This window comes from Mesoplodon bidens (assembly GCF_964165515.1).
Source record: "Mesoplodon bidens genome assembly, chromosome: 2".
NCBI classification, from domain to species: domain Eukaryota; kingdom Metazoa; phylum Chordata; class Mammalia; order Artiodactyla; family Ziphiidae; genus Mesoplodon; species Mesoplodon bidens.
The window spans coordinates 127,244,204-127,268,045 of record NC_138177.1 but is presented as its reverse complement, the minus strand read 5'-3'; the positions used below and the strand labels follow the sequence as shown (position 1 = coordinate 127,268,045).

Sequence of the window (23,842 nt, the reverse complement as noted above, 5' to 3'; positions counted from 1 at the left end):
GAAGGAAAGGGTAAAAGCTACATGGGGCAGGTTCGTAAGAGAGGACAGTTGGGTCAGGTGATGAGCTGCACTTCCCAGGGTTCTGCTTATAGTTAGGCCTGGTAGTGGTGTGTCAGAATACTAGTGCTGAAGAGGGACCTTAGTGAGGGGAGTCTGGTAGAATCCAAAGGCTGAAATAAAAGACCTCATTCTTCTAGAGTAGGAGAGGCAGAGCCTCCCAATGTCCATCACAGTGCTGTACTAGCAGAAAAAAAGGCTTTTTAATGAGTTGGCTACAAACAGCTATTTGAACCCTCATTAAGTGTTTCTGAGAAAGGGAAAGGAGGAAAAAAAAAATGTGACCAGCAATTATGTGTTTCTCTGGGAAACTTTGCCTAGATATTTGGATGCTTGGCTTCCATTATGAACTTGATTCTTGAGGGCCATGGGAGATTTAGGGTAAAACTCTAATCAACTGGTTCAAAGTCTTGAGCTTAGAAAAATAAAAAAAATATTTTCTATTCTATCTCATTGGAATGGAAGGGTGGAAGCATAGCATGTTTCTCTTAGACATAAAAGTGTATAAAACACGTTATTTATATTTTGTTTTTAAAATTACAAATATTTTTAAGCTAAATACTGATATTTTTAGCATTAGAATTTAAGGTTAATGTAATTGACTTATATTACAATTTAGCAATAGAGAGGTGTTAGCAGAACTTTTTCTTCTTTAAACAAACATGTCTTCAAAAAGATTTTAATCATAGTTAACAGGTTGGATTTTTTTTCTAAATGGAGAAAATATTTAATTAAAGAAACTGGATGTCTTTATCTGATGGCAACTATATAGACAATACAATACTTACTGACACTAAGACTTTTAAGAAGTGATATGGACAAGGATGTGCCGCAAAGCTTAAAAATAAAATGAAAAAACCCTCAAATAATATAATAAAAAAGGTTATAAGCTGATCAGAATTCATCAGTAATGGAGTTTAATTCCATGGTACTGTACTGTTATCTGTCACACATTCTTACAATTAAGAGAAAATATCTCCCAGCGTTTCCATGGTGCTAGAGCATTCCAATAGAACAGTTAGCCCACACAGGGCCAGGAAGCTATAAAATATTAATTCAGTACAAGTATGCATGCAACAATCTTAACATTTATTACAGGTTACAGTAATTTTGCCCTAACAAGTGAATCAGTTAAAATGAACACTGCCAAATATTACAGAATAGGGCAAACCTTCCCACTTTCTTAAAAGACATTTTTTTTTTAGCTTAAGACAATAAGGACTGTATGCATGATAGAGAGCTCTCCACAATCACCATTTATATATAATGGGAGATGAAGAACAGTGAAGGTTGAATGACACCCATTAGTAATGTAGCTATGGTATGATGCATGTATGGGGCAGGGAGGGAGATTTTGAGGGCACAGTGAAATAAGTTAATGTTTTTTAGAACTCATCTGTTCAGGAATCAGAGAACTGCTGAATTTTGAGGTGGAAGAAAAAAGCTGTCTGTTCTAACCAATTTCAGAGGAAGAAAACATCCAAAAGGGAAGAAGGGAGCCCAGATCCTTTTTGACCAATCCTAACAGTGGCTCATAGGGGAGCCAGAAATAACACCATTCAGACAAGAATCTCACTGCACGCTGAACAAACTAAAAATGTCATTTCTATTTCGATTTAGAGGAATGGCTTCGTATAAGGTTTTGGTAAATTAAGCTATTCCTGTATTAGGACAGGAGTATTCATAACTTGTAAATGAGAGATTTCTTTCACTGTTTATTTTCCCCAAAAAATTCTCTTTATTTTTAAAAGATATTTATCATAATAAGAGGCTGAGATTTAGAGTTATTTGTGGAATTTATAAAAGGTCTAACAACATTTATCCTGTATGATTTCAGCTGTCTTTGAGGTAACTCATTTTGGCATTAGTCATGTCATTAACTGTCATTGCTGGCATTTTTGTCTGAAATGCTATGGAGAAGAAAGTCCAGTGTTGTAGCTTTAATAGCACAAATGCCTTATATGCAAAGTATCTTGGAAATGCAGGAAGATAAGCCAAAATTTTCTCACCCTCTTATCAGTGATTGATTTTCCAGTGTTTCTAAAGTCACTAATTTTTTCAGTTTTTCAGATACTCATGGCTGGTGTCTGTAGGTGTTGCCATTTGACTAGTGAAGAAAATATGGGTGCTTACATATATGTCTTAAATGAGGAAGTAGACATTTCAAACAATGAAGTAAAACTTCCCTTTTTATGATTAAAAATGGCTACTCCCAATGGAAAAATGAGTACAAAGAATGAATGGGTAATCACAACAATTTAGTAATAAAAGTAATACAATAATTATAAACAAAACCTAACACCAGGTTTTAAAAAATTTATTTCACTTGTCTTCATAAAAACTCAAGGGGTAGATTCTATTATTATTCCTGTTTTTCAGAGAATTTTCTAACTTGTTTAAGATGAAACAACTCTACCTAGTAAGGGACTATCTGATTTTAGAGCCCATGTTTTCACAACTAAAAATCCACATTGATAAGAAAGAAAAGAAAAGAAAGAAAAAAGGGAATAATGGCCTACTCTTTTTAGTTGTCTGGCAGCTTTTGATGTTACTGTGATTTTTTTAAAGGTTAATTTTCAACATTAGTGAAGGCTGGAGGAAACCTGAACTCACACTATTTGTGGGACTATATATTGACAATATCTAAGCTGCTTGTCAAAGCTCAAGAATGGGCACATGACACAAACTGATCTAGAGTAAGATTTAGGATTTTTGTCTGAGGTTTGGGGAAGATGTGCTCTTTCACTGAACCTGAAAGGGAAAAATGTGTTCCCAGGAGTTGTTGGCAGCCATTTGGTATATAAGTGAGAAGGAGGCTCTTATCAGTGTAGGCAGAGCAGAAGACAAAAAGAAGCAGGATGTAATGTTGTTGAGCTACTGGAGGAAACCGATTTTGTGACCTGAATTATCTCTGGACTCTATGAGATCCATTAAAAAGCCTTTATTATTTAAGACATTTAAATGATAATTTAAATGTTGATTGGTTTTTTTATTGCCATTAATAGCACCTGAAGCCATCATAATTGACACATCAAAAGCCTTAACATTTTGAATTTGACTAAGCAATTCCAACGCGTTTTTTGAAATAATGATATAATTAGAGAATGTAGAACTTTGTTTTAAAAAATAAAACAGTATTAAAAACACCTGAAACTAACACAACATTGTAAATCAGCTATACCACAAGAAAAATTTTTTAAAAAGAGCAGAGAGGCAAAACTTAATATACAATATGTAATTTTATTCTTTCTAGGTAAATATGGGGATGCATATTTACCTAAAAGCACCATCCTGACATTGTGTCTCATGTATACAACAAATAATTCTGGGTGTGGCAAAAATCCAGCAAAGTATTCATTGTAATTCATGGTGTTTTCTTCTACAATGAAAGAAGATAAAATTTCTTTGAAGTTAAAAAAAAAAAAGTATTAAAAAATAAATTATTTTAAATGACAACATGGGGGGAACAAAACTAAATTTCTAACAATGGGAGATTGCTTGATTAAATTTTATATACCCATAAAATAAAATAGCTGATGATAAACTATTACAATACTGAAGGCAGTTTCCTACCATGGAAATATTTACAATATATTTATGTGAAAAAATAATTAAAAGCATATATATAATATTAATCTGTTAATATATAAAAATATATAAAATATATTTTATATGAAGCTAATTTAATTAAATATATATTATACTAAGCACATACAAACACGTGTGCATGTACACACATGTGAAGCTGGTATAAAACTTGCAAAAATATTTCTGATTGTTAAAATATTATGGATGATTTTAATCTTTTTTTCTTATTTGTATTTTTCAATTTTGAAGGTGTATATTTTTATCAAAAATATAAAAGCTATTTATAAATGGCTAGAATTTATCTCAACTTGGTGTACACAATGTTTGAGCTCTTAACAAGAGTTTGTAATATTTCTATGCATACTTCTATTCATGAAAACCTATTGCCGCTTTCAATGAAACTCTCAGAGCCTGCTGTTTTCAGAAGCAGGGACATTCTCACTGCATCAAGATTCAAGGTTGTAGCCAGAGCAAATCCTCTAACCTCCCCCTGGCTCCTCTGCTCATCTTGAAGAGATGCTGTGATTTTTTTTCTTTTTCCCTGGGGCTTACAAGTTCTACAATTTTATTTATTGTTTTTCTTCTCCTAGATTCTGTCACCTTATTCACATCTTTAGGGTGTGATTTCTTTTTATTTCTCTCCCATCTTTACCATGGGACTGACTTCACAAGCTTCCTTTGAGCACCTTTAAGTTTTCCCCTACTTTATATAATTATTTTTTTGTTTATGCCTTCATTTATTATTTTACTTTTCTATTCACTTACTTTCTCGCATATTAAGCCATGCCCATGAAAGAATCCATGCATTCATCTATTCTTCCATCCATCCATCCCCCACCATCTTCTTCCCTTAGTAGTTTTCATATGGGTCAGGTACTGGTGGGCACAGCAGCATCCATAGAGAGAAAATATATATGGCATTGTTCATCCTTTTCTCATCCACTATTGACTAGGGATATCTGAAAAGAATGGTTGGTATTGAGGAATAGGAAAGAGAGGGCTCAGTAATTAGGTGAGGGTCACCTAATATAAAGGCAGAAGGGAACACCAGTGACAAATTTCTGACTAGATTTTGCCTACAGACTTGCCTTTTCCTCTTCCTCTTCCCAGAATTCAGATAGGATGGGCTCTCCAAGCTTTCTTCTTAGCTAAGGATATCTGTCATTCAATCCTTGACAGCCTCTGTCTTAGATACCCAATTTCATTTTTCATTCTCCCTGAATCTTAGTGCAAAAGGGAAAAGAACCTATTTAGACTTTGTATATATGCCCACGTATCCACTAGAATGTCTACTCCATGAAGCAGGGATTTTTGTTCATTTAACTCATCTCTCTATTCTGTATAAGTATTAATTGGATGTTGAATAAATGAATGCTTTGAATTTTACTCTCTTACATCAGAAAAGTAAACTTTTCCCTGATACTTGTGCTCTGCTCTTGCCTTTTCTTCACTTGTTGCAGTATATTTGGCCTACGGTGACTGAAGAATAGGGTACATTCTACAGCAGTAGAGTTAGGATCAGCTATGTACAGACAGCATATATGTGTCGAATCCTCTCACATCATACAGGGCTGTACATTGTTCAGTCTTTCAGCTCTCCTTTAGATGATGCATGTTTAGCTTCTATGGTCTGTGCATATATAGTGATACATTAATAGATGAAACCAATAAAGTTAGTTATATTTTAACTGACTTTAAAAAATTATTAAATTCAGTTGAGATGGTTAGTCCTATAGCCCAGTGTACACATAATTTTTGGTAGGCCAGCCCAACTTTTGCTCTATGAATCAATTATGTGAAAGTTGAAGCTGTTATAGTGCAGTTGGGGCTACATATAGTGCAATTTTGGACTGTTAGCCATCACTTACCTAGATATATAAATGTGAGTATTTGTGCCTATTCTCAAAAAATGGATTCCTCAGGGAGTTGGAAAGTCCTCTTGAGAGGTTTGATAATTCCTTGTTTACCCTAAGCTCTTCCCAAGGGGGTAGGAGAATCATTATGGATAAAATCAACATATTGGGTTTCAGGTGAGCTAATGCTGTATCACTAAAGGGTAGCTGCATGCTGGTGCTCCTCCAGGGATAAGATGCAGATTACTTAAAGATTTGATTTCTAGATCTCTACCTTTTTGTGGACTTCCTCTCAACCTGCAATTGGAACTCTTAAAATTCTTCACCAACACATTCTTAAAGTCACAGTTCCCATTAAATCTTTTTAAAATGTGAATTTGCTTTATTATTTCTTTTAAAGTAAATTTGAAACTAAAATTTTTATTACTGGAATAATTCATAAGCATTAAGAAAATTTACAAAATACAGAAAGTCATTAAAAAAGAAAACTATCCAGAGACAACAACCATTTATATTTGGATGTATTTAAGCCTTTTTCAATGAATATATATATAATTTTACAAAAATAGGATAATTTATTAAGACTTCTGAACATTGTAAAACAAAAAATGTTGCTCACCATCCAGTTCTACAAGGATTAAGTCAGTAGCCATTGCAGTCGCTGACAGTACACCCAAGAGGAATTCAGGATGAAAAACAGGATGAGGTAATTTGTGCTTTGGAAAAATATGCCTCTTAGATAGTTACATGTATATTTCAGGAAGAATTTTAACGAACGCAGTTTCTTGCATCTTCCCATACATAGAAGAGAACTAAAATCGTTAACTAAGATATCTGTTGCTTGTGACTAACAGTAACCTTTTACTGAGATGTATGCTTGACTGCATGTATTCCGTAGCCAAAATCTTATGTATATATACTGTACTGGCTTCTCCCCCTACATCTTTGGAGCAGTTCTCTCAGAGGTACGGAGAAGCTGTTTCCTGGGCTATAGTCCTCAGTAAGACCCTGGATAAAACTCAACTCACAGCTGTTACATTGTGTGTTTTTCTTTTAGTCGACAATATCTTAAAATAGAATATTCAAAATTTAAAACCAGGTAACCAACATGGATTATTCTGTTGGTTTTAACAATGTACAATATATATTGAGCAGTTTTACATGTCAGTAACTATTCTTCTACATTATTATATGTAAAGGTTGTATAATATACCGTTATATTTATGTATCAGAATTTAACTAATTTTCCATTGTACATTAATTTTTGGATGTCCTAAACCAACATAATAGATATATCTTTGTATTTAACCATGATTATTTCCTTGGGATATATTTTAAGATCTGATATTCTGGAACAAATGTGTATACACTTTTATGGCTTTACTATTTAGTCCAATTTTTCCATAAATATTTAAGTAATTTATTGTTTCATACACTGTGCCTAACTAAACTTGTTTTTCTGTACAACCTCAGTGCAACTAGTCTATCCCGCTTCCTCCATTATGTAACAGCTACATGCCTTAAAGAGAATTCACCCCACCTTGGACACCAAGAATGGGCCCTGAATGCTTTAAGTCAATCATCAAACTGTTGTCGCCCTTGCTGTGATGATTGGTTTAGCCATGGGCACTTAACTAATCCAATTGGAAGGTGCTATTTCCCTGGCCATGGTTAGTTATGGATTGGACACATGACCTAAATTTATTTAATCAGAATGAATGCCAGGACCAGGACTGAGCTGGTTAATAGAAGAAATACTCTCTTTTTTTTCTGAATGGTGTTGTGCAAAGCCAACTCTTATAGTCATTTTGCCTCATGAGGGTAGCCATCTTTAGCACAATGTTGATAAATAGACCAAATCCAAAGAATTGAAGGGAATTAGAGCTTGACTACTGATTAAACCATGCCTGAAGGCAAACTTCTCTCTGGAGTTTAAAATTTTTGAGAGGTCACTAATTTTCCAATGTTTTTAAGTTGTTTTGAATCAATTTTCTGTTATTTGCTACCAAAATCATTTGAACTAATACATCTGTGTACTATTTTTTAAATATATCTACTCATATACAGACAAAAAAAAAGTTGATTGCTGTTTTAGTTTATTTGATTATATGCAAGGCTGAGAATTTTTTCATATATTTATTAGTCATTTTTTTTTCCTTCTTTATGAATAGCTTCATATTCTGTACTCATTTCTAAAAATTATGTTTTCATGTGTTTCTTCTTGCAGGAAGAAAAGGACAAAACTTCTAGTCACACCCATTGAAATATTTTCCATATTGGTTATTTGTGTTTAAATTTTGAATATTCTGTTTTAGGATACCCAGAAGTCTTAAGTTTTTATGTATTTAAATCTGTCACTTTGTCTTTTAGATTCTGCTTTTACTCGTATTCCTAAAGAATCCTTCTCCACTCTAAAATCAGAGAGATATTTACTTACATTTTTCTAGTTCTTTTTTTTGTGCTTGTCTTCACACTTAAATCTTTCATTAAATTGAAAAATATTTTGGTGTAAGATGTGTGGTAGGGTTAAACTTTACTTTCTTCCAAATAATGACAGCAACTAAATAGTTGAGGCAAATAATCTTCAAATATTAGAGTACCAATACATTATTTGTTGTTTCATTTTCCTTAAATTTATTCCATGGAAGGTAGGAAAAATTTTTCTCATTGATTTGTTATTCAAGGTGTGATATTTAAAAATCCATTTTTTATAAGCAACTTTTAATCTAAATTGTCTTTTTTTTTGGCCTGCCTAGGGGTATTGGTGCTATGACTAAGATTAGATGTTTCTATGCCTGAAGATTACTTTTTTTTTTCTTTTTAAAGAAAGGAGCTTACCTTTATCTTTCAAGTCCTGATACAAAAGGCCTCACAACTGGCTGACTGTGTCCTATAAATACATTTCACCAACACTTTGTAGTGTGTATTCAAACAGGAAGTGGAGAACCAGGAACTGAAAAAAAATAGTCACCCTAAATCTGCTGTTCAGAGATTAACACCCACAAAAAGGACCATGACAGTTCTTTACTTTTTTTTTGAATTGCAATCTTTTATGTTCTGACCACATAGAGAAGGGAAAAGAAGTTCAAAAAGCCTTGTGGAGACTTTTCGGGTGAAAAGTTTTTAGAGGACTCTGGTGCAAAGCAGTTTAATGAGGTGAAAAAGATTTAGGCCATCTCTGAAGACCCGCAGTGAAAACAAGAACGTGACAATAATTTAGAGGTTAGGAGCCTTTTAGAAGATTTATATAAGGGACCCAAGGGCTGATACTCTCCCATTACTGCAGGACTATCTTTGTCTAAGTGGACCAAACAGATACTTCTTCTGCTTTGGATCTGTATCCCTGTGTGGTAAGTGGACTCCACTGTGTGTTCTTCAGAGTTTAAGGATCTTTATGGAAATGATAGTTCAATTTAAATTTGAGAAAGTAAATAAGACTTGTCAAAAGTTGCATGGGGACACTTGAAAGCTTTTTATACATATTTATAATGTGGGCCTCTAATGTGTATATGATATTGAGAAATAGAACTGGGAACAAAGAGCAGTGACTACACCAAACAATTTTGCCTTCTAAATATCATTTGCATCCATCCCACCTATTCATTTATAGCACTACTGCTTCAGTTTAGTCCAGGGGTCAGTAAACTTTTTCTGTAAAGGTCCAGATACTAAATATTTTAGACTTTGTAGGCCATATGGTTTCTGTCGTAATTACCCAACTCTTGCTGTTACAGCATGAATACAACTATAGACAATGTGTAAATAAATTGTGGCTGTTTTCTGATAGAACTTTATTTGCAAAAAGAGGTGATGAGCCAGATTAGGCTTACGGGTTGTGGTTTTCTGTCTCCTAATTTAGAACATCTCATCTGAGTTGTAATGATTTCTCTTTCTTGTGATCAGTTCACTTCAGTTCCATAAATATTTATTGTTTTAGGCATTCACAATAGAAGGATAAAGAAGGCAAGTTTCCTGTCCTTAAAAAACCAACAGCCCAGAGGAAACACAGATGTGAAAGCCCCATAACATTAATGTAATGAGGTAGGGTTTCTCTCTGCATTGTTGCCAGAATGGGCTTTCTGTAAAAGACGATCATTTTCCTTTTCTGCTAAAATACATTTAGTGGTATCTTATGTTTAGCATCATCACAAGTTTTCAATGAGACATGTAGGTCTTTCATTATTATCTGGCTATCTGGCTTATAACCATCTTCCTAGACTCATATTTTAACTTTCTACTTCTACACCTTAAGTTCGAACTACAATAAATCTTAGTACCAGCTGTGGCAACAACACATACCATTCTGCCCTTTCATATTCTGTGCCTTTGCATATGCTGTCCTGGAATGACTTCTCTCCATCCTCCCACAACCAACAAAAGGAACACTTTTCTATTTAAACTGTCCAAGGATTATAACAGGCTGCCTTGTTAGGTGAAGAAGGTGGTGTGATGGCCAATTCTTTCTCTCTAGAAGTATCTAGGCAGGGATTGGCTAAACACTTGGCAAATTTATCAAATATTGTTGGAGCCATGCCCAGATTAACAGGCCTTGTATCCATATTCTGGCTACTACAGGTGTGTTGGTTGTTAATGGCACATACCTGCATCCTTATTCTGAGGATTTCCCTAACCTAATGGGAGTAATCTTGCCTGGACATGGCAGGGAGGTTATGCCCTTCCCTTCTTCCTTCGTCTCCCACTACACCAACCTTGCAGCCAATGACTTTCTGAAGTGGGGTGTAAACAGCCTAGTAATCTTGCCTCTGGGTGGGAAAAACTCTCTGGTATAATTCTTGCACCAGAGCTTCCCAGTGGATCAGGCTGAGACTAGAATTCTTTTTTTTTTTTTTTTGCTGGACCTTTTTTTTTTTAACTTTTATTTTACATTGGAGTATAGTTGACTAACTATGTTGCGTTAGTTTCAGGTGTAGAGCAAAGTGATTCAGTTATACATATATATGTATGTATTCTTTTTCAAATTCTTTTCTCACTTAGGTTGTTACATAATATTGAGCAGAGTTCCCTGTGCTATACAGTAGGTCCTTGTTGGTTATCCATTTTAAATACAGCAGTGTGTACATGTCAATCCCAAACTCCCTATCCCTCCTCCCACCCTTCTCTCGGTAACCATGTTTGTTCTCTACCTCTGTGAGTTTGTTTCTGTTTTGTAAGTAAGTTCATTTGTATCAACTGTTTAAAGATTCCACATGTAAGTGACATCATACGATATTTCTCCTTCTCTGTCTGACTTACTTCACTCAGTATGACAATCTCTAGGTCCATCCCTGTTGCTGCAAATGGCATTATTTCATTCTTTTTAATGGCTGTGTAATAGTCCATTGTATATATGTGCCACATCTTTATCCATTCATCTGTCGATGGACATTTAGGTTGCTTCCATGTCTTGGCTATTGTAAATAGTGCTGCAATGTCATTGGGGTGCATGTATCCTTTCGGACCATGTTTTTCTCTGGATATATGCCCAGGAGTGGGATTGCTGGATCATACGGTAGCTCTATTTTTAGTTTTTTAAGGAACCTCTATACTGTTCTCCACAATGGCTGTACCAATTTACATTCCCACCAACAGTGTAAGAGGGTTCCCTTCTCTCCACACCCTCTCCAGCATTTATTATTTGTGGATTTTTTGATGATAGCCATTCTGACTAGTGTGAGGTGATATCTCATTGTAGTTTTGATTTATACTTCTCTAATAATTAGTGATTTTGAACATTTTGTCACATGCCTCTTGGACATCTGTATGTCTTCTTTGGAGAAATGTCTGTTTAGATCTTCTGCCCATTTTTGACTGGGTTGTTTGTTCTTATGATATTAAGCTGCATGAGCTGTTTGTAAATTTTGGGGATTAATCCCTTGTCGGTCGCATCATTTGCAAATATTTTCTCCCATTCTGTGGGTTGTCTTCTTATTTTGCTTATGGTCTCCTTTGCTGTGCAAAAGCTTTTGAGTTCAATTAGGTCCCATTTTTTTTGTTTGTTTGTTTTTATTTCCATTACTCTGAGAGACAGATTGAAAAAGATACTGCTGCGATTTATGTCAGAGAGTGTTCTGCCTATGTTTTCCTCTAAGAGTTTTATAGTGTCCAGTCTTACATTTAGGTCTTTAAGCCATTTTGAGTTTATTTTTTGTGTATGGTGTTAGGGAGTCTTCTAATTTCATTTTTTTTACATGTAGCTGTCCAGTTTTCCCAGCACCATTTAATGAAGAGACTGTCTTTCCTCCATTGTATAATCTTGCCTCCTTTGTCATAGATTAATTGACCATAAGTGTGTAGGTTTATTTCTGGGCTTTCTATCTTGTTCTTTTGATCTGTATTTCTGTTTTTGTGCCAACTCCATCTGTTTTTATAACTATAGCTTTGTAGTATAGTCTGAAGTCAGGGAGCCTGATTCCTGCAGCTCTGTTTTTCTTTCTCAAGATTGCTTTGGCTATTTGGAATATTTTGTGTCTCCATACAAATTTTAACATGTTTTTTGTTCTGGTTCTGTGAAAAATGCCATTGGTAAGTTGATAGGGATTGCACTGAATCTGTAGATTACCTTAGGTAGTACAGTCATTTTGACAATATTGATTCTTCCAATCCAAGAACATGGTATATCTTTCCATCTGTTTGTGTCATCTTCAGTTGCTTTCATCAGCATCATATAGTTTTCAGAGTACAGGTCTTTTTTCTCCTTAGGTACATTTATTCCTAGGTATTTTATTCTTTTTGATGTGATGGTAAATGGGATTGTTTCTATAATTTCTCTTTCTGATCTTTTGTTGTTATTGTACAGAAATGCAACAGATTTCTGTGTGTTAATTTTGTATCCTGCATCTTTACCAAATTCATTGATGAACTCTAGTAGTTTCCTAGTAGTGTCTTTAGGATTTTCTATGTATAGTATCATGTCATTTGCAAACAGTGACAGTTTTACTTCTTCTTTTCCAATTTGGATTCCTTTTTATTCTTTTTCTTCTCTGATTGCCATGGCTAGGACTTCCAAAGCTATGTTGAATAAAAATGGTGAGAATGGACATCCTTGTCTTTTTCCTGGTCTTAGAGGAAATGCTTTCAGCTTTTCACCATGAGTATGATGTTAGCTAAAGGTTTGTTATATATGGTCTTTATTATGTTTAGGTATGTTCCCTCTATGCCCACTTTCTGGAGAGTTATCATAAATGGGTGTTGAATTTTGTCAGAAGATTTTTCTGAATCTATTTAGATGATCATATGGTTTTTATTCAGTTTGTTGATGTGGTGTATCACACTGTGAGGCTAGAATTCTGAAACCACATCTATGTTAATTGAGTATTTCCTCCTTGCCAAAGAATCCTTTGAAAGGTAGTGAGATTAAATGACTTTTAAGATCTTTTATTAATCTGCATGATTCTGAGTGTAAAAGGACGTTTTCACATTCTAACTCTATATCAATTGTCTTACCTCTGTCACTTACTGTGTTACCTTAAGCCACCTTTGCAGTCTCTCTACTTCTCAATTTTCTCACTAGTAAAATTGGGATAATAATAGTATCTACCTTGAAGCATTGTGAGAATTAAAAGATGTAACGAATATAATTTTAGCACAGCATATGGCACTTAAAAGATAGTCAATAACATTAGCTATATATACATATATATATATATATATATATATATTTTTTTTTAATTTCTTTTGGACACACCGTGTGGCATGTGGGATCTTAGTTCTCTGGCCAGGGATCGAACCTGCGCCCCTTGCAGTGGAAACACTGGAAGCACTGAGTCTTAACCATTGCACCGCTAGGGAAGTCCCTAGATATTTTTATTATTGTTATCATAAACATTATTATGTTTTCCCAAAAGATAAAATATGAAGGCAGCATTTTTTATGTGTTTTAAGGCAATAAGAAAATCGCCTGTGTAAAATAATGGGAACTGTGAATAATCCATATGCTTGTTGATCATATTTGATTTCTCCATTAAGGGTGGCTTTGTCTTTGTACTTTTAACCTAAAACACGGTAGGTGACTATTAACTGTTTATTGATGAATATAAAGACATGTTGGAATGAAAAAAAGATTTGAATTTCTCACAAATCTGCAGGCTGAAAGTCCAGGATAAGGGTGCCAGCATGGTCATGTCTGGTGAGGACTCTTTTCCTGGCTTGCAGATGACCACCTTCTTGCTGTGCCCTCACATAACAGAGAGAGAAAGAGCAAGCAAGCTCTCTGATGTCTCTTCTCATAAGAATACTAATCCCATCATGAGGGTCCCACCCTAATACATAATTACCTCCCAAATACCATCACAGTGTGAGTTCGAGCTTCAGGGTATGAATTTGGGGCGAACACAAACATTTTGACCATAGCATATTTAAGCAATACTTCCTGTGCAGCAATGTAGCACTGTTGTTACCTTGTAACATAATCTAATCAAAGGAGTGACATTCTATTGGTTAGAAGCACAGTTGTAAGGTTAACACTCAAGGGGAAGGAATTAAACTAGTGCATGTCTCACTGGGCCCCCTTAGATTGTGTCCACTAAAGCGATGTGGACATACTCTTCCATCAAGAGGTGGGGTCCATACGTTTGTTCCCCCTGAATATGAATCCTTCTTTGTGACTTGCTTCTAATCATCTTAGAATGCAATAGAAATGATGATATTCTGAAGTTAAGTCATAGAGGTTGATAAGGCCTCTCTCTGTTTCTCCTTATATCTTTCTCTCAGGACATGTGCCTTTGGAGTCATGAACTGCTGTGAAAGAAGTCCTGTGACCTTGAAGCTACCATTTGGAGAGACTTCATGGAGAGGCCGTTGGAGAGGAGAAGCTGCTAGCCAATAGCAGGCATCAAATGCCTGACATGTAAGCATGCCAGACTTTAGATGATTTCAGTCTCCTGTCTTTGAGTCTTCCATCTGAGACCTAAGCCATCATAAAGTGTAGAGAAGTTATTTCTATTGTGCCCTATTTGAATTCTTCACCTATAAAACCATGAACAAAATAAGTGGTTTGTTTCTTGCCACTAAGTTTGGGGGTAATTTGCTATGTGGTCATAGTAACTGGAACAACAGTGAAGAAAAATAATTTAAAGCTAGCTACTCTACTATACATAATGGCTTCCAACCTCATAACCAAGACTCTCCATAAGAAGACTCCTGCTGGACATTTATCTTTTAGTTTCTGTCTTTCCACCCTGTTGTAGAGACGAGACTACTTCCTTTCAATTAGAATGCCTTGAAGAGATCCTGCCACTTCCTACTAAGTTCAGGCCCAACTTTTTAGGCTCTCTGAAAGGAAAAACAGCATCCTGAAGAAGAAACACATTCTGGATATTTATAATTATCACCAGCAATGAACACATAGCCATTGACATTTCATAAGGAGCACTTAAGCACCTCAATATCTCACACATTCCTATGCCATCATGGGTTCTTTGTTTATTTTGCCCAGCCAAATTATGTGTTAAATTGTCTTACCCTAAAACAAAGATCTAGTCTTATCTTGGAGGTGAATCAAATCCTTAATATCTAGAAAATGAGAAAAGCTATTTACTCCTTTAAAAATGGCATTTTTTTTCTCATGTCTCAAAAATTTGAAGTTCAAATCTCAAACTAAAGACACGATAATTTCTATTGTATTCCAGAGGATGGATTTGGAAGAGATCAAGGAATCATCTCACTTTAAGGCAAGTAGCCTTTTATAAAAAATTTTTTTAAAATCTACCTGATGGTTTGGTAACAGGGAGACTTGGGATATGTCAGAAGAGGCCTATCTTAGTATATAAGAAGAAAATAAATTCCTAATAGTTCTGAATGTGGCACTACCCCCAAATTAAGAGGAAGTTGTGATTTGCCTTGTAACAAATAAGAACTATGAAATGCAGCAGACAATCCATATTCTTCAACTAAATTACTCGTGAAATGCATTTGCCATTGGCAAAGAGTTAAACTTAAAATACGGTTTCCCAGGAACTTTTCTTCATGTTTTTTAGAAGTGGATTGTCACCTTGTCATCTGTCTCTTAGGCCACTTTTCTTGAGTAGTTTCTGAAACCACAGAAAGTATTGTTTAAATTGTTTGTCCTTGTTTATCTTACTCTCAAAACAGGACCCCAGGGGTAGTTGGAAAGACAGAGAAGAAAAAAACCCAATGTATCTTATATTCTGTTAAATCACTGGGTCATCTGTTTTTGGCAACAGTAATATCATGTGGTCGGTTGAAAATGGGTTTAATAAATATCCTACGTGACACTAGCTGCCCAGCCAGATTTACTCAGGGGACTAATGCTCAGAGTTTGAGAACCTTTGCAGGACTCATTAATGTACATTTGATGGAGGGATGCCTGGTGACTTCAGTATGTCCACAGGGAATTTGCATATTATAGAGTTGAGGGGCTGTCTTCAGGGAATTACAGTCTGGTCCTGTTCTTCAATATTGGCTTTCTTTAAGGTCACTGCCAAAGAGGACCTTTTCATGCTTGCCAACCTCCTTTGCTTTTGCAGAGTGTGAACCATTTTGATTAAATATGCCACTCTGTTTCAGAGAGAGAGACCTTTGCTCTTCCTTGTTAGGAAAACTACAATCCTCTTCTGAGAATTGTTGGTGCTATCATTTGTCAAAGAAATGAGATTCTGACTGGCTCAAATGCAGTAGTTCTTGCAGTGAGGGTGGAGTTGTGACTTGCATTACAGTAAAGAATAACATTGAATATGCTTCCTGCAGATAATTTCTAGCAAAGAATCAGTAAATTTTATCTTATCAATCCGTCTGTGAATTTTACCTACAGAGTGTTTTTACAAGTGGAGTGCGGTGGTGGGAGTGGTCAGGAGGATAGCATCCTTTCCATTTCCTGCACACTAGATTTTTGACTAATCTGAAGGTCCTGAGAGACAGGTTTAAGATTTTTCCAAAAGCAGAAGCTGTTTTAGCAAATTAGATAAAATTAATCAGCCCTTCACAGGAAATTTTTCTTATTAAGAAGAAAAGCTGGGCTTCCCTGGTGGCGCAGTGGTTGAGAATCTGCCTGCCAATGCAGGGGGCACGGGTTCGAGCCCTGGTCTGGGAAGATCCCACATGCCACGGAGCAACTGGGCCCGTGAGCCACAACTACTGAGCCTGCGCGTCTGGAGCCTGTGCTCCGCAACAAGAGAGGCCACGACAGTGAGAGGCCCGCGCACCATGATGAAGAGTGGCCCCCACTTGCCACAACTAGAGAAAGTCCTTGCACAGAAACGAAGACCCAACACAGCCAAAAATAAAAATAAATAAATTAAAAAAAAAAAAAAAAAAAAAAAAAAAAAAAAAAAAAAGAAGAAAAGCTCACTCATTTTGGTCACTTGGCAATAAACTTTCTCCTTTGTAGAAGAAGTCTGGTGTAATTCTAGGGCTTTATTTTTCCTGCCTTCCTCCTTCTTGTGTAGTCATTTTTTACTCAACCTTCAGTATGCCATGTATAGTCATCTCTTCATTTCTGCCTTCCCTAATTTCTCCAGAGGGTTAGTTTCTTCTTCCAGAATTCTTACATGTTCCCAGAGATGGGACCAATCTCCATTACAATGGTTAACACAGTGTATTGTAATTATCTCTTTATTGTGCTTGTTTTTCCTCAATAAATATGAACCTAAATGTCAAGGACTATGTCTTTTTTTCACATTTCTATAGTTAGCACCTACATAATGGTATGTGGTTCTGAAATGTTTCTTATAAGAAAAGAAGTCCTTCAGTGTAAAAGACTCTGTCAGATTATTTGCCTCCTGACACAGAAGTTTCTCCTATAATCTTCTACCCCTTTACAGTGAATTTCCATGCCCAAGTGTGATTTATTTCATTTTTTTCTCAGTGTGGTTAGATTTTTTTTTCTGTGTGTGTTGTTGTTTTCTTATTCAAATATAATTAACCAGCAGCACAATTAACATTAATATCAAGATGAATAATTAGAATATTCATTAATATCAAAATGAACATCACTTACTAATGATGTTCAGTGATCCAGTTGCCACTCCGCCTTTATTTTTGTTCCTAGTGGACCTTGTATTTATAATGTAAATACTGTAGATACTGCAAACTCCATCAAGGAGAGGACACTGGAAGAGGAGGCAGGTACTTTTAAATGCCCGACACAGAAAGGAAGGAATAAGCTAAGGTTGCATGTTTTCTTTGGACATTGCATAGTACATTATATTATCACCAATATCACAGACATAAAGTGTTGATCTTGTCAAGAAATAATGCAGCAACTAGGCCCATCCCTGGAGGGGTTCTGATTCAATAGATGTGGGGTGGAGCCAGATAATTTGCATTTCAAGCAAGTTCCTGGGTGATGCTGATACTGTGGGTCTAGGAACACAATGGTTTGGACAATGCCTGCTTCTCAAACTTAAAAGTTCCTATGAATCATCTAGGATCTTGTAAAAGTTCAGATTAAGTTATGTGGGGGTGGGGCCTGAGATTTAAAATTTCAGATAAATTCCCAGGTGACGTGAATGCTGTTAGTGGACCACACTTTGATAGCAAGGGTTTAGAGTAGAATTCAGTAGTTCCCACATTTGTTTTGTATCTGACTCACTTGATATTATGGGCTGAATGTTTGTTTCCCCCCAAATTTGAATGTTGAAACCCTGATCCCCAAAATGATGGTATTAAGAGGTGGGTCTTGTAGAGGTCATGAAGGTGGAGCTCTCATGATTGAGATTAGTGACCTTAGGAAAGAGACTTCAGAAAGCTCCCTTGCTCCTTCCACCATGTGAGGACACAGGAAGAAGGCAATGGCCTATGAACCAGGAAGTGGGTCTCTCCAGACACTGAATCTGTTGGTGCCTTGATCTTGGATTTCTCCAATCTCAGAACTGTGAGAAATAAATTGTTTAAGCCAAAGAAAGAAAGAGAGAAAGAAAGAAAGAAAGAAAGAAAGAAAGAAGCATATCGTGTTATCTAATATTTAGCAAAGCATTTCATTAAATGCTGTAGACAGTTCTTCAGTAATAAGGTGTTTAAAAGAATTTAAGTCTTTATAAAAAATGTCAGTCAAATTTTTCACCTCTTATTCTTTCTCTGTTGCTCCAAATATTGGTCTAAAATACAGAGTAATATAATATTTTTGAAAGGGTTGATGAGGTTTAGGGTAAATCTCTTGCTAAATCCTGCTTTTTTGTATTACTTTATGAAAACAATGCTATTTTCATAAGAATTCATCTTTATTTTCATTTTGGTTTAAGCTGCTGTAGGACTTCCCTGTTCATGGTTTGTTTTATTTAGGTTTTATTCCATTTCCTAGTAGTTTTCTATAGCATTTATTATCTGTTATACATATGATATTTACACTATACCTGAATCAATAAACACTGATTGTCCCAATTTTGTTGAAGACTTACTTTATACATGTAGGCCTATTCTCAACAACTAGACTAAACTCCTTTTGAGACCAGGGATACAGCTTACATTTGTTTATATTCTAGGCAGTGCTTAATATAATGCTTGCCCAAAGCAAACGTTCAATAAGTATTTATTGATTTATTTACCTCACCTTCTAAATGGTATTTTAAGTCAGAAATGCTGTTTTAAACATTATGCTGTATTTCTTTTTAAAAAGAAGTATTTAAGATTGACTTTTCATATGAGTCCATATAATGTAATCATACAGGGTGGCCATGTAATGTTTAAGAGGACAGTCTCTCTGTCCAGCTACTTGGGTTTGAATCCTAGCTTTACTATTTGCTGCTGCAAATACTTTGCTGAACAAATGATTTAACTCTCATTTCCTCAGTTTCCTCATCTATAAAGTGCAGATAGTAATACTACCGACGCATGGAACTGTGAAGATTAAGTGAGTTAAAATATATGTAATGTACTCAGAAAAGGCTTGACATAGAAATAAGTGCTATATAAGCTGTATCTGTATTTATATGTGAAAAGAGCTCTGCAATTTCATACGATTATAGAACACTGAAAGTGAAAGGCACTTTTCAAACCAGAATGTGAAGAAAATGAGAACATGGTCAGAAGACCTGGCTTTGAACTCTAGTTGTGACATTTCTGAATTGACTTCATTTGTGAAACAAACATGGTAATAACTTCATTACTGACCTTAGGGTGATTTGGGGACTAGATAGAAAAATATGTTCAAGATCTCACTGTAAGTGGTAAAGCACAGTTTGCATGTTAGTTTCATTACTACTAACAAATGAAGAAACTGTAGTTCATTCTATGGCCTTGGGAAAGTTATTTCAGTGCCTGTTTTCACATCTGTAAAGTATGGATAATAATAGAACCCAGCTCACATGATAATTATAAGGATGAAATGAGTTAATACATGTAAAAGGTAGAGCAAAGTGCCTCTAAATAATATGTGGTAATAAGCATTAGTTACTTATTATTTTTATACTCATCCAATAAATATTTGTGATTCAGTAATAATCTATGCTTGTTTATAATGATATCTGGGAGTATTGTTACAAATACTGACCCCTCAAAAGGACAGTTTCTTTAATAAATGGTGTTAAGAAAATGGACAGCAACATGCAAAAGAATTAAAGTGGACAACAGTCTTATACCATACACATATATTAACTCAAAATGAATTAAAGACTTGAATGTAAGACCTGAAACCCTAAAAATCCTAGAAGAAAACATAGGTGGTGAGCTCCTTGACATCAGTCTTAGTGATGTTTTTTTCAGATCTGACTCCCAAAGCAAGGGAGACAAAAGCAAAAATAAATAAATGGGACTACGTCAAACTAAAAAGCTTCTGCACAGTGAAGGAAGGAAACCATCAACAAAATGAGAAGGCAACCTACTGAATGGGAGAAGACATGTGCAAATCATATATCTGATAAAGGGTTAATATCCAAAGCATATAAAGAACTCATGCATATCATTAACACCAAAAATCCCCAAACAATCTGTTTAAAAAGTGGGCAGAGGATCTGAATAGACATTTTCCCAAAAAAGACATACAGATGGCCAACAGGCATGTGACAAGCTGCACAGCATTACTAATTATCAGGAAAATGCAAATTGAAACCACAGTGAGATACCACCTCATACCTGTCAGGATAACTATTATAAAAAAAGACAAGAAATAACCAGTGTTGGTAAGGATGTGGAGAAAAGGGAGCCCTCATATACTGTTGGTGGGAATATAAATTGGTGCAGCCACTATGGAAAATAGTATGGACGTTCCTCAAAACATTTAGAAATAGAACTACCATATGATCCAGCAATTCCACTCCTGGATATTTTTTGGAAGAAAAGAAAAACACTAATTCAAAAAAGTATATGCACCCCTATGTTTATTGCAGTATTATTTACAACAGCCAATCTACGGAAGAAACCTAAGTGTTCATTTTTTTTTTTTTTTTTTCCGATACGCGGGCCTCTCACTGTTGTGGCCTCTCCCGTTGCGGAGCACAGGCTCTGGACGCGCAGGCTCAGCTGCTATGGCTCACGGGCCCAGCCGCTCTGCGGCATGTGGGATCTTCCCAGACCAGGGCACGAACCCGTGTCCCCTGCATTGGCAGGTGGACTCTCAACCACTGCGCCACCAGGGAAGCCCCCTACGTGTTCATTGACAGATGAATGGTTAAAAAAGATATATTATATATGCAATGGCATAATAGCCATAAAAAAGAATGAAATCTTGCCATTTGTGACAACATGGATGGACCTTGAGGATATTATGCTAAGTGAAATAAGTCAGACAGAGAAAGACAGATACTGCATGATTTGCCTTTTATGTGGAATCTAAAAACAAGCAAGCAAAACTAAACACAACCCAGACTTATATATACAGAGAAGAGATTGGTGGTTGCCAGAGGAGAGGGGGGTTTGTGGGAGTTAGTGGGGGAGGGCGGGTAGGGTGAAATGGGTGACAAGTACAAACTTCCAGTTATAAAATAAATGTCATGGGGTTGTAAAGTACAACATGGAGAATAAAGTCAATAATATTGTATTAACTTTGTATGGTGACAAATAGTAACTAGACTTCTTATGGTGATCATTTATCAATGTATACAAATGTTGAATCACTATGTTGCATACCTGAAACTAATATAATATTGTATGTCAATTTATACCTCAATAAAAAATACATTTATTGTAGGAAAAAAAATACTGACCTCTTCTGCTAAAGGTTTTGATTGGCAGTTTTAGGATAAGTCTTGAGAGGATAGATAAGGAACATATCTTTCAGAAAATTCTCAGCTAAGTTTTCCTATATTGACATACATAATGCTTTAAATTCCTTATATTGGCACTGAAATCTATTTCAGAACTTCTGTACTGTTTTCTATAATGACTGTACCAATTTACCTTTCACCAACAGTGCACAAGGGTTCCCTTTCCCCACACCCTCAACACCACTTGTTGTCTCCTGTCTTTTTTGATAGAAGCTATCCTAACAGGTGTAAGGTGACATTTTATTACGGTTTTGATTTGTATTTCCCTGATGATTAGTGATGTCCAGCACCTTTTCATATACCTCTTGGCCATTTGCATGTCTTTTTTGGAAAAATGTCTGCTGAATTCTTTTGCCCATTTTTAATTGGGTTATTATTATTTTTTTTAACTATTGAGTTGTATGAGTTCTTTACACATTGATTCAATATACTGAGGCTCAGTGCTGGGGTGAGGATTCAATGGAAAAGTGCACTGTAAATGGTAAAGATCTAAATATAGCCTGATTGTCATTAGGGTATAACACAGACCAGCTGCTTGAGGACTCTTTCTGTATGCTTCACTGCTGTCCTGCAATGGTTCCAACCCCGTTTATGGGGTTAAAGCATGAACTTTGGAATAGTTGCTATTATTTCCTTTACCTGAAAAACTGCTTACATGTAAGACCAGTTGTACCTCAACCTTAACTTCTGTGAAGTTGCCATGACTTGTCCTCTGTAAATGGCAGAGTTTATTATTCCCTCTTGTGGGCCACCATTATGCACCCCGTCTCACAGACCCACCCTTGTACTCCACACTCCTGTGAAAATACGTTTCATGTAATTCCTTAAATCTTAGATGTTCTCTCTTGTCGCTGGACCTTTATATATGCTACTTCTCTGACTAGAACATTATTCTCTGCCTCTTAACGATTGTCTCATTATTCTTTAGTCTCTTGGACAACCTGCCTTAACCCTATCATACACCTAATCACAATTACTTGTTTAAGTTTCTGATTTTCTGTGATAGACTGTAAGCTCCATAAAGGAAAGGGCCCATTTTTCTTGTTCACTGCTATATCCTCAGTGCCTGTCAAAATGGCACGTTATGGTCACTTAAATATTTATTTGAGGAATTAGTGTATTTGACTTATTATGGAGTCTTTTGGAAAAATTATCTGATATGATATGAGTTTTATGTTTATGGGGCTATAAGAAAGTAATAAATCATATACACTCATGCATGTATGGGCATATGTGTATTTTTATATACATATACAAACACATATTGTGTGTGTGTACACATATCCCTTATCAATTGCAAAAAGGATGGATCTACTCGCCTAATGCTAAATGCTCTCAGTTTGAAATTGTTCTATAATCCAAGAAAGAGAGAATAGGTAGTGTGAGGCTAGGGAGACATTTCTGAAACATGCTCCATAGAACATATAGGAAATGCCTGGAGAATAGGGTTATTTTGGAGTAGATTGCTGTTACATGCTAGAGACAGTTTTCTCCCAAATGAACCAAACAGATAAGATATAGAAAAATTTGATACATTTCACATTCAATTTCACTTTTATATCAAGATAGCTCTAAGAACAGAATAAAGCTGCTGTCCCTTTCTTGAAGAATACGTGAGAAGACACTGAGTGTTAAGCATTAGTTTGCTAGTGGCCACCTTCAGTTATCAAAAAATGGCTTGGGAATGACTTCACCAAAACTCAGCCAGACAGCAGCACAGACTAGGGAGAGATGACCTTGCAGACTCACCAAGCACAGGGTTTCTTTGCAGCATGTGCTCTGTTGAAATATTGTAGAATTGTGTTTTTTGGAAGATTGGAAAATTTTATAGAAATTGTATTAAGAAGAAAAGTTTCTGACTGAGAAAAGATATTTGAGTATGTTGACACCATGTCTCTGAGTGTTTATGTAAACAGTAATGTCAGGCATTTTCCTCCCACGAGTCCACCAAATCACAAACTCAAGATTATTACATTTGCTTACTTACTACCTGACATAGATGCTGTAGAGAACTGATATAGGTCATAGCACAATCCTCTCAGCAGCATGCTTAGTACAAGATTTTGGGTGAAAATTTAAGATATGAAACAAATATATGGCATATTTTATGTATTTATATAATGAAAAATTGAATCTGAAGTTTGCATATAAGTAGCAAAGGTTTCACAAAATTCCTGTTCTCATTATCTA

General features: G+C 35.6%; 1 long non-coding RNA gene across 2 annotated transcripts in view; it reads left to right on the top strand.

Moving 5' to 3' along the window:
- The window catches only part of LOC308612319, a 121,662-nt gene extending 106,484 nt beyond the window's left edge, over nt 1-15,178 (top strand). Inside the window, exons 1-3 of one of the 2 annotated variants that reach the window (XR_014015100.1) lie at nt 9,435-9,539; nt 14,208-14,343; nt 15,125-15,178. This is a non-coding gene — a long non-coding RNA (uncharacterized lncRNA). Of the gene's footprint in view, nt 1-9,434; nt 9,540-14,207; nt 14,344-15,124 lie in introns of those variants that run through there. The other variant, XR_014015099.1, reaches the window with a different exon arrangement.
- The last annotated feature ends 8,664 nt before the right edge of the window (nt 15,179-23,842 follow it).